This window comes from Suncus etruscus, chromosome 2 (genome assembly GCF_024139225.1).
Source record: "Suncus etruscus isolate mSunEtr1 chromosome 2, mSunEtr1.pri.cur, whole genome shotgun sequence".
Classification (NCBI taxonomy): Eukaryota; Metazoa; Chordata; class Mammalia; order Eulipotyphla; family Soricidae; genus Suncus; species Suncus etruscus.
In genome coordinates this window covers 118,125,230-118,135,502 of record NC_064849.1, presented here as the reverse complement: position 1 = coordinate 118,135,502, position 10,273 = coordinate 118,125,230, and the positions used below count along the sequence as shown (strand labels likewise).

Here is a 10,273-nt window from a genome sequence, read left to right as displayed (position 1 = left end):
AACATTTCTTTGATTACAAATTTGAAAAATCATGATTTTCTTTTTTATGGGACGTTTTGTGTTTCATTTTTGCACTGAATCCTAGAACCACAAGTTCTACACTACATTAGATTAGGTAAATAATTGATTTTTATATAGGCATGGCACCTAGGGCACTTTCCTACAGCCTCACTTTTTTTTCCTACAGTGTCATTTTTGCTCACAACATTCTGAGAGGTAGTTGTAATCCTACATTGTAGAAATAGAAAATGAAAATTTTTATTTTAATTTATTTTATTTTATATGGAAACTTCACGAATTTGTGTGTCATCCTTGCACAGGAGCCATGCTAATCTTCTCTGTATCATTCTAATTTTTAGTATATATGCTGCCGAAGTGAGCACAAGAATAGAAGATTTTAAGGCTAAGTGGATTTCCCAAAATCAAAAAGCAATTGAATTCAAGATCTCTGAATCTAAACCCAGACATGTTTCTTCCCTCTCAAAGCTGCAGGTTCAAGGGAATGAGGTTATTTTATTTGCTTGTATTTCATTATTTAATTTGGTAACTGTATGACACTCACTCTTTGGCTGAATATAATTGAGAAGGTATCCTTTATTAGAGTTGAAGCATTCAATATAATAAATATGCACCAAATCAACAATTTTAACTAATCATAGAAATTGAGAATTTAATTTATAGTTGGGAGGGCAGTCACGCTTTGTGTTTAGGTATCTCTCCTACCCTCCTTTTCTGGCGATTAGCACTAAAGTTTTTATTCTCAAAGAATTATTAATATTAAAATAAACTCTCCATATCATTAGATGCAAAGATCCAGAGTTCACATTATCAGGTCTCTATAGAGGCATTATTATTGTTTTTACTCCCTGAACACAGTCAACTAGCTAGTTTGTTCTTGCCCGTTTCACAGTTGACAAGTCCTTCATCCAAGGACAGCATAGTTAGTGGGTATCTGTATTAGAAAGTATAAAGCTTTTGAAAGTCAATGTTTAAGCAGGCAATTTATTTGGATGCACCTGCATATTATTCTTCTCTTGACACTATCCTAATAAAATGTCTTATTATATCATTTCATGATGCCGGAATATTGTAATGGCATTGAACCTACATGCCAGGAATTATTCTAAAAATAGGGTTATAACTTTCACTTTCTCACAAAGAACATTGGCTTGGCATTTGTGCTTCTGTAAGCCTAATACACTTACAGTTTCTAGGGAGTACGGTTATTTAAGTCGTATATTAGACTCATGTTTTTAAAAGGTGGAGAGAGATAAGAGAACAGAGACTATGGAAGAAGTGTAAACAGAATTGAACAGGGGGTGGAATCAAAAACAAGAACAAAGAGAGGAAAAGGAAAGAGAAAGAAAATGAAAAGTAACAACGTCAGCGGCTCCTAGGTTCTGAGGTGAGATAGTTGGTCGTAGGTCAACAGCTTTAGTCACACATCCTGTTATTCATTTTGAGCATCAGAGTTCATTTGCACTACACTTTAAAATTTCCATACCCTGTACAATGATTCTTTGTGGCACTCTTTCTTTCCTGGGAAATTGCTTATCTGCTCTTACTTTCCATGTTTGACATCTTAAACTTGTAGGTATTTTTTAAAATTATTTATTTAAAGAAAATGTATCACATTGTTGACATAACTGATCACAATACATTTGTTTCAGAATGACAGAAAACAAAGTTATTAAGAAATAGAAAGGTAATAGATAATTAAAAATGGATAAAGAAAGGGAGAGAGTTCATTAGCAGTTATATTTGTGAAAATTATTGTATCACCAGTAAAGTCATTATTGCAATAGCCAAAGGTTTATTATGCTCCCAGTTTTTTCTCCAGAGATGAGAAATACACTTAAAAAATGATGTGTGTGTGTGTGTGTGGGGGGGGTAATTGTCTTTTCCATAAGCGCAGAAAAATATGAAAGAAATTGGAGATAAACTGCTTTGGCCTAAAAAACAGGGAGCTCTTACCCCCAAAGCTCTTTGACATAAGACCAACTCAAGGTTCCAGGCATATTCGGCTTTCCAACCCCCTAGTTATTCTTGGTGGTCAGCTCTTAAGTCTCACAGTTGGTGATGTCAGGTTTCTGTAGTTATATATCCTTGCTTCTGTTTAGGTCCTGTGTTGAAGGTATATAATATCTTCTGGTTCCATGTCTCCATAAGTTTTTAAACATGAATTCCATTATGTTTTAAAATGATTTTAAAAATGCAGTTGATCTTAAACATTTCCTTTTTAATTTTGAGTTGCTTTGAATTATTCCAAAAGGTGGTAGAGTGCTTTCTTTCTACAATGGTCCACATGTAACTATTCTTTTGTTGTGTTTAATCATTTATAGCTAGAAGGCTCTGTCTTGCCCAGCTGTGTTTCCACCTAGTTTCTCTCTTTTTTTTGAAGCTATTCTTCTATAAGCCAAATTTCCTTCTGTGCAGAATAGTGAGACTCCATCCCTGTGCTGTTCTTTGGAATCCCTGAGGATTCCTGACATCCTGTATGTATTTATCACAGGCCTAGCATCAAGTCCACAGTAAAAAAAAAAAAAGTCAGTTCCTTCTCCACCCTCCTCAATGGCACTCCCACTGAGTGACAAAAATATTAAAAAACTCTTCCTGCCTTTCAATTTTTTTCTGATCCTTCTGAATGGAATAATTGTATTAGTTCATAAGGCACACAATTATTCTCCAGGCAGGAGCTCTGTGTGCACTGAGCTCAGAGAAACAAAATCTTGATTCTATGTGAAATTTTAACTAGATCAAATTCTGCTCCTTGAAGGACACTGATTCCCACAATCCTCTTTGGCAGACTTTAAGTAGTCATACAAAGGTCAAGTAAAAGTGCCTACAATTGAATTAGAAGACCTACTATGATTCAAAATACTCATGGAAATTAGGATTTTATTTGTATCCTAGATTTAGTATAACACATATCCACTTTTAGGGGATATTCTTCACTTTTGTCAGGAATAATAATATGCGAACTAAAACTTAAAGTATAAAGTATAGTGACTAAGTAAATAAATTTTGTAACTTCACAGAACCATGCATATTACAGTAATTGTAAGCAAGACTGTTTTTCAGCAAGACTAAAGCCAGAGAACCTTGACTCTTAGCAGTGGAAGGACATCGATGTCATTTAGCTAATCACTTACCAGCAAAGAGACTGACTTGATCCCATATCTGATAGCTTTTTCCTGGGAACATAGAATGACTTTCCAGGTTCTGCCTTTCAAGGCAGCCTGACATTGCATGAGCCAGTTCCTGTCTGTTACAAACAAAGTCTTTGTAAGAGATGTTTTTCTGACTCTTTCTTTGTACTACCCGCCTTTTACTCTTAATTTTAAAAGAGTTCTGCTTATTTTTCTCCCTTGAAATGATCTTCTATTCAAAGCAAATAGAATGCCCCCTAGAATATATTGATTACCGAGTATTTGTTCTCATAAAATATTTCTGGACTCATCACCCCTGTTTCTAATAAGCTTATAGTGGTATCCTTTAGGCAAACCCTAGCTAGGCTTGGATAAAAATAATCTTATTTTCTTCTCTGAAACAGCATTTTTATTGGTTGATTTTAAAAGTATAAAATTACACAGATATTTATGGATTTAATATTATTTTGTGGGACCAGAGAGATTGTATTGTGAATAGGCTGCTTGCTTTGCATAAATCAACCTAAGTTCAATATGCAGAACCTTTATGGTCTCCTGAGTTCTACCAGGAGTGATCCCTGAGTGCAGAACCAGGAATAAACACTGAGTACTCATGTGGCCAATTCCTCTCTCAAATTTATATATATATATATATATATATATATATATATATATATATATATATATATACACATACATATATATAGCATAGTGTACACACATACATAAATATATATATATATATACATTTGTCTACACATGTATTAGGAACTTGATATCTCTGTTTCAATTAAAAATTGGTTTTATCATATATTGTTTCACTTTTGAAAATTTCCAAGTCTATTGATAAGAGTATGTGAAGAATTAACATATTTTATCAAACCATATCTTTTATCTCATCAGAAGAAGCATTGTGCTATAAGCATGTTAACAAATCATTCTAAAATTTCAAAATCATATTTCAAAACTATCATCTCACAAATATATTTTACTAATTTTTATATTGCTCAGAATATTATTTTATATATAGCTTATTATTCTAAGTCAGCACTAAGTTGTTTATTGGTTAAAATTTCTTTTTTTATATAAAGTCTTTATTTAAGCACCATGATTACAAAAATGATTGTAGTTAGGTTTAAGTCAGAAATAGAACACCTCCCTCAAGTTTTATGTTGTTTTCTTTATAAGCTTAACTCAGCCCTTAGTTTAGCACTTAACAATTTCATATTTATCTGAGATGTGAGTTGGATTTAGCCACATCAAGCTGTGCTCAGGGCTTACTCCTGGCTCTGTGCTCAGAAATAACTCTTGGTGGTGTTCTAGGGGTCATATGCAGTACCAGATGTGAAACCAGGATCTGCCTTATCTACTATACTATCTTTCTGGCATTCATTGTCATTCTTAGTTATATAATGCAAAGTCTCAGCATTAGTCCCAGATTTTCCACTCAATACTCATTATAAAGACACATTTATAAACTTGTTAACAATCAAATCAAGTTTTAAATTTTATAAACTCATTTTTATATTTCAGTGTGAGCAGTGTTCATCACCTTTGTACAGTGACCTTCATAAAAAAAGAGACACCTTTAATAAGAGTGAATTAAAATTACACTTGTAAATTCTAGTATCACTAAATAGTAATATCAACAGAAAATTGATATATTGCCTAGTAGTCTCTTCAAATTATCATTGGGGACCAGAGTGATAGTACAGCAGTAGAGCATTTACCTTGTTGACCTCCAGAACGCAGTTCCCCAAGAACTATCAAGAGTAATTTTTGAGTGCAAAATTAGTAAAAATCTCTGAGCACTACTGGGCATGGCACCCCAAATATATATATATGTATATATATGTATATGTATATATATGTATATGTTTACCTATATATGTATATACCTACATATCCTATAAATTAAACTTAAAATGCCTCTGTAGATATCATATATTTTGATGACTTAATTTTTATATGTTTCTGTCTACATATCTTTTTCTTTAATGTTTCATTATCACTCTTCTGTATCCTAGAGAAAATATAGATATTGGGAATAAAAAGGAATAAAAAGCCCCTATAAGTTGAGGGTGTTATTCCTTTCTCTGGTAGGAGAAGAAAGGATTTCCAAAGCAAGTAACATTTAAGCCACCCTTTTAAAAGAACAACGAATTCAAGTATTTTTAATAGTAAAGAAGAAATAATAAATAATATATTTATAATATAATAAATAAATATAAAGAGAAGAAAGGATTTCCAAAGCAAGTAACATTTAAGCCACCCTTTTAAAAGAACAAAGAATTCAAGTATTTTTTAATAATAAATTAAGTAATATGTGGGTGGGGTGAGAGGCTTGAAAGGACTGGGCATGTTGGAAATTCAACTTCTATAGTTACAGCTTCAGAATACATATTATCCTTCCTGGTACCCTGACGTGAATTTGCAAAGATTCAAATCTGGTGGTAAAAGCCTTGATGTAAGAAGCAAAAAGTATATGCATATTATCTACCAGGGAAACAGAAGAAAAACAAAACAAAGCAAAACAAAGCAAGCCATCAAGTTTTTTCAAGTAGTGAATGACGTGTTTTAGAGAGACATTTTTGTTAACAATATAGAAGTTGGATTAAAGGCTGGCGAGTCAGGAGATAAGAGTTTTCTCTGTCAGAATGATAGACTATTTTATTAATAAAGCATGAAATCTTAGACACAGATCTTTGAAAAATGAGATGAGTGTATCACACCTCAACTTGTCCATTATTTTTTAGAAAATGGCAAGCTTTTGTTGTTGTTTTAATTTATTTATCTATGAGATGGGGTAGACTGACCCTCTGTACTTCTTGATGTTTAATTAAAAGCATAAGGTAATGAAAGAAAAGGTTGAAGGCGCATATCAGAACCCTTTCTGACCGGGGTTTGAGGAGCCTTTTGGAAGATAACTGCTCAGAAGATACCAGACGCCACTTCTCACCAATCTTCTGTTTTATTTGGTCAGACATTGTATCAAGAAAAAGACAAAGACAAAGCCTCAGGCTTTTTCTTTCTTTTTCTTTCTTTTTTTTTTTTTTTTTTTTTGCCTATTAACAGGCCAGTTGTGAGTCACAGTCTGAACATGAGGAAATGTTCATTTACTTTTTCAGTGTCATGGCAATGAAACATTTCTGTGCCAGACTACTCTCCTGACCAAAAGTGCCCACTGAGAAGGTTATTTTCTGCCACAGGCAGGGAGCATAATATCAAAACACAATTCCAAGAACTCCATCATCACTTTGTTAGCCTGAGGAAGCTGAGGTTTTACAGCTGCTGGAGCCACATGTTTCATACGATGTGGCTCAGAACTGTTAATGAGCTTCTTCAGGACTCTTAATGCCCTATGGCTTTGGAAAGGCTTGTTAACCCACAGAGGAGAAGAAGAGCTGGAAGCCATTGGACTGCAGCCTAAATTTGTTGTAATTCAATTCATGAACCACCATCTCTCCAAATCCTGGATCTGAATCTGTTGAAAATAGAAGTGGACTTAAGTTATTCTCAGTAACCCATCCTGAGAGAACAGGGAGATCACAATCCAAGGTTTCTCAAAGCCATGGAAGCCATGGCATTGTGGAAAACTGAAGGAGAGAACTGATCAGTGGTGCTTTCTGGACCTACTTAGGCACCTTTCCAGAGAGATTATAAACCCAGGGTGAAGGAGCGGGAAGCCAGCTGACACAAACAGCTCATGTAGAGTACTCAGGAGCCTGTTTTAGATCTTCTACCCAGAGGCACTCTGGCAACTCCTACTCCCACCTACAATTCACACAGTACAGAGCTGGTATTCAGCAAGGTCATAATTCTTCTTAATACAATTCTCATGACATAACCTGACCAAACACATGAAACCTAATCATGAAAACAACCATTGGTTGTCATTGGCAACAAATGCAGGAGTAGCGTCACAAAACACATTTGTTACTCCATGGAGGAGAGCACTAAAGTAGAACCTTCTAATACCTGGTACTTTTCACATTTCTTTAAAAAACAGATCAGGGACAGGACAGAAAGTACAAGAGCTAAGATCCTTGTCTTCCATGCAACGGATCCTGGTTTAGTCTTCAGCATTGTATCTGATCCTCTGGAGTAACCTCAAGCACAGAACAGCAGTAGTGGTCTTTGAATGTTGCCCAGGTGGCCCACATAGATAGATAAATTTGAAAAATGTATAAATAACCCAGCCTCCCACAGAAATAATGCATTGGTTTAGAGGGCATGTCTTGCAAGCATCTAGTCATGAGTTCAATCTCTACGACCTGCTATATGTCAAGTGTCATCCTGGAGGATCTCTTGGCAAGGTACCTATAGTACTGCAGCCTGGTGTGCTTAAGCACCTCAAGAGATTTATGAACACTGCCAGGAATTTCAACTGCCTGGGTGTGAACATGTGCACATGTGCTGCTGCCACCACAGTTAAAGGCATACAAGCCTCAGTGAAGGAGTGCAAGCCTCAGTGATCCCTGTGGCTGAGGATGCAAACACTACAGCTGGTGTAAGCCCCACAGCTCCATGAGGAACTAGAGAAGCATTACAACCAGGGGTGTGTGAAAACTATGGTCTTCACAACGCCATCTCTACCAATACAAACAATGAATGAGAGGGAGAAGACAGAATAGACAAATAATGAACATAGATGAATACCCATTTTATCCAAAATTGTTATTGCAAAGGACTTTTCTACAGGTCATTTGAAATAGCCACAGGTCTGTCTACAGCACTTGATTATCAGCACCTTCCTCATCCTCTTAAATAACACCCAGAAACAGAAAGAGCTTTTTCAGTAGTTTTACACCCTTGACTGATATGTAATAATGCTAAGTCCATTCCAGAATCTCAGAGAGGTCATTGATCCTGGCCTATAGCGCCTGTGTGCGTATATATGACCAGAAAAGGCACCTGGAAAGTGTTTGTTCAATGACTCAGCAAATGAGGTTGTAAATATTTAGGAATGTTGATCTTGTGAGGGATTTTTATTGGGTTAAATTTGTTTGTAGTCACCAATAAGAATGAAAGAGGTTCAAAATATAGGATATGTGGAATTATCACCAGCCTTTCCATTTCCTGAACATATAAAAAGTACTCTAATAGGGGCCAGAGAGATAGCATGGAGGTAAGGCATTTGCCTTGCATGCAGAAGAATGGTGGTTTGAATCCCAGAATCCTATATGGTCCCCTGAGCCTGCTAGGGGCGATTTCTGAGCATAGAGCCAGGAGTAGCATCTGAGCACTGCCATGTGTGACCCAAAAACAAAAATGAAAACAAAACAAAACAAAAAACACTCTAATAAGTTTCCTACTATGATTATGAAATCTGAGGAAAAGTGTTTTATATTTGGACCTGGGGTTGTAAATTCTAAATACAGTGTTACTGTGTGAGACAATAAAAATAATGACTAATTTCTATATTTAAGTAGGTTTTGTTTAAGAGATTAATTTTATGTTAGATTAATTTGTATATTGTTTTGTATATTGCATTTGTATGTCGTTTTAAATTTTAGATAATTAAGGTTGAAGATGTTAATTCTTTTGAAGTAGTTTCCCTTAGTGTCCAATTCTCACATTAGTAGTTACCAAAATATGTGTTAAAGTTCACCCAAATATGTTTTATAATTTATAATTGTTAAAGATGACATATAGTTTACTACTTTGCAGATTGTTGGGGAAACTACACCTGGCAATACATAAGAGTTAGTCCTGGCTCTGTACTTAGGAGTTATTCCTAGTGGGATCAGGGACCATGTGGGATGACAGGGATGAAATCTGGGTAGCCTCTGTACAAGGCAAGAGTCCTACCTGCTGTATTATCACTTCAGTCTCTATGCAGATTTTTAAATTGACTGTTTCAACCTGTTCTTCATGAAGACTTTTGTAATATCTAAAGTCAGGACCCTTAAGATCTTTACTTTCAATAGAAAGGAATAAGGACTGTGAAACCTCCTTCTGTACATTTAGACTATAATTTTACTGACTTTGATCTTTGGTTCTTAATTCCAGATTGATGGAGGACTTTGATTTATGACTATAATTGTTAAAATGAACAATCCATTTTCTTTTACAGTTTTAGAAGTTGCTTTTGAAAATCACAGCAGTATACTTCCTTGTTCTTCTGAAGATTATGGGCTGTGGTAGTGAAATCCTATTCTCTTCTTGATTTACTACTGTCAGTTATTTCTCCATAGGAAACTCCTGATGTGATCTTGGGTTCATGCTTTTATGATATCATGCAGGTTGCCTGATACATTTTAAGTAATAACATAGAATATAAGGAAAAACTATTTTAAATTTTGCATCCTAAGCAGTACTCAGGGAACATGAGGTTCACTCCTGGTGAGTGATTCTTGCCAAACTTTTCAGCTTGAGGACCCTTTAATGCTGTAGAGCCACATGAATGCTGGGGTGTCCTGGGGTGTCAGGAACTAAGTCAAGGTCATATGCATGCTAGACATGCACCCATACTTCTACACATCTTCCAGACACATTTTTATATTTTTTTAAATATGAGGCACTGTAATTTACAATGCTGTTAAGGACAGGGTTTTATGCTTACAGCAGTCCAGGTACCACACCCTTCACCAGTGTCTGCTTCCTTCCACCACTGTCTCAAGTCTCCTCCCACCCATCCTTACCATCAATCATATTACATTCACATATAGAACAATTCTCAGCTTCTGTTGCTTTTGACCATTTGTTATTCCTATACTATTTTTATTTGCATCCCGTAGATAAGATATTCTGTATCTCTCCCTATCCTGACTACATTAACTTCATTAAGTATGATACTTTTCAGATCCATCCATGAAAAATTGTATGCAAACTTGTATTTTTCTTCTCGCTGAATAGCATTCTATAGTGGGTATATATATTTTTTGTTTGTTTTGCCATCTCTTCTTAGACATGATGGTTTTCTCCATTTAGATCTTAGTCATATTGAATGTACTATAATGATCATAAGAACACAATTGTGTTTTTGAAATAGAGCATTACAATAAAATCCCTGATTTTTTAAGTTTTATTTTAAAATTTAGGCCTAGGCCTAAGATAGATGTAAATAATTTGTATATCAGTTAAAGAAACTCACAAAATTCAGCAATAGATAAATCAATAAC

The 10,273-nt window shown here is 35.0% G+C and overlaps 1 non-coding gene across 1 annotated transcript; it reads right to left on the bottom strand.

The window, feature by feature from the left end:
• Nucleotides 1-275: 275 nt before the first annotated feature.
• Nucleotides 276-383, bottom strand: LOC126002265 (U6 spliceosomal RNA). The gene has a single exon (XR_007493022.1). It is a non-coding gene; the product is annotated as a U6 spliceosomal RNA (small nuclear RNA).
• Between the last annotated feature and the right edge of the window lie 9,890 nt (nt 384-10,273).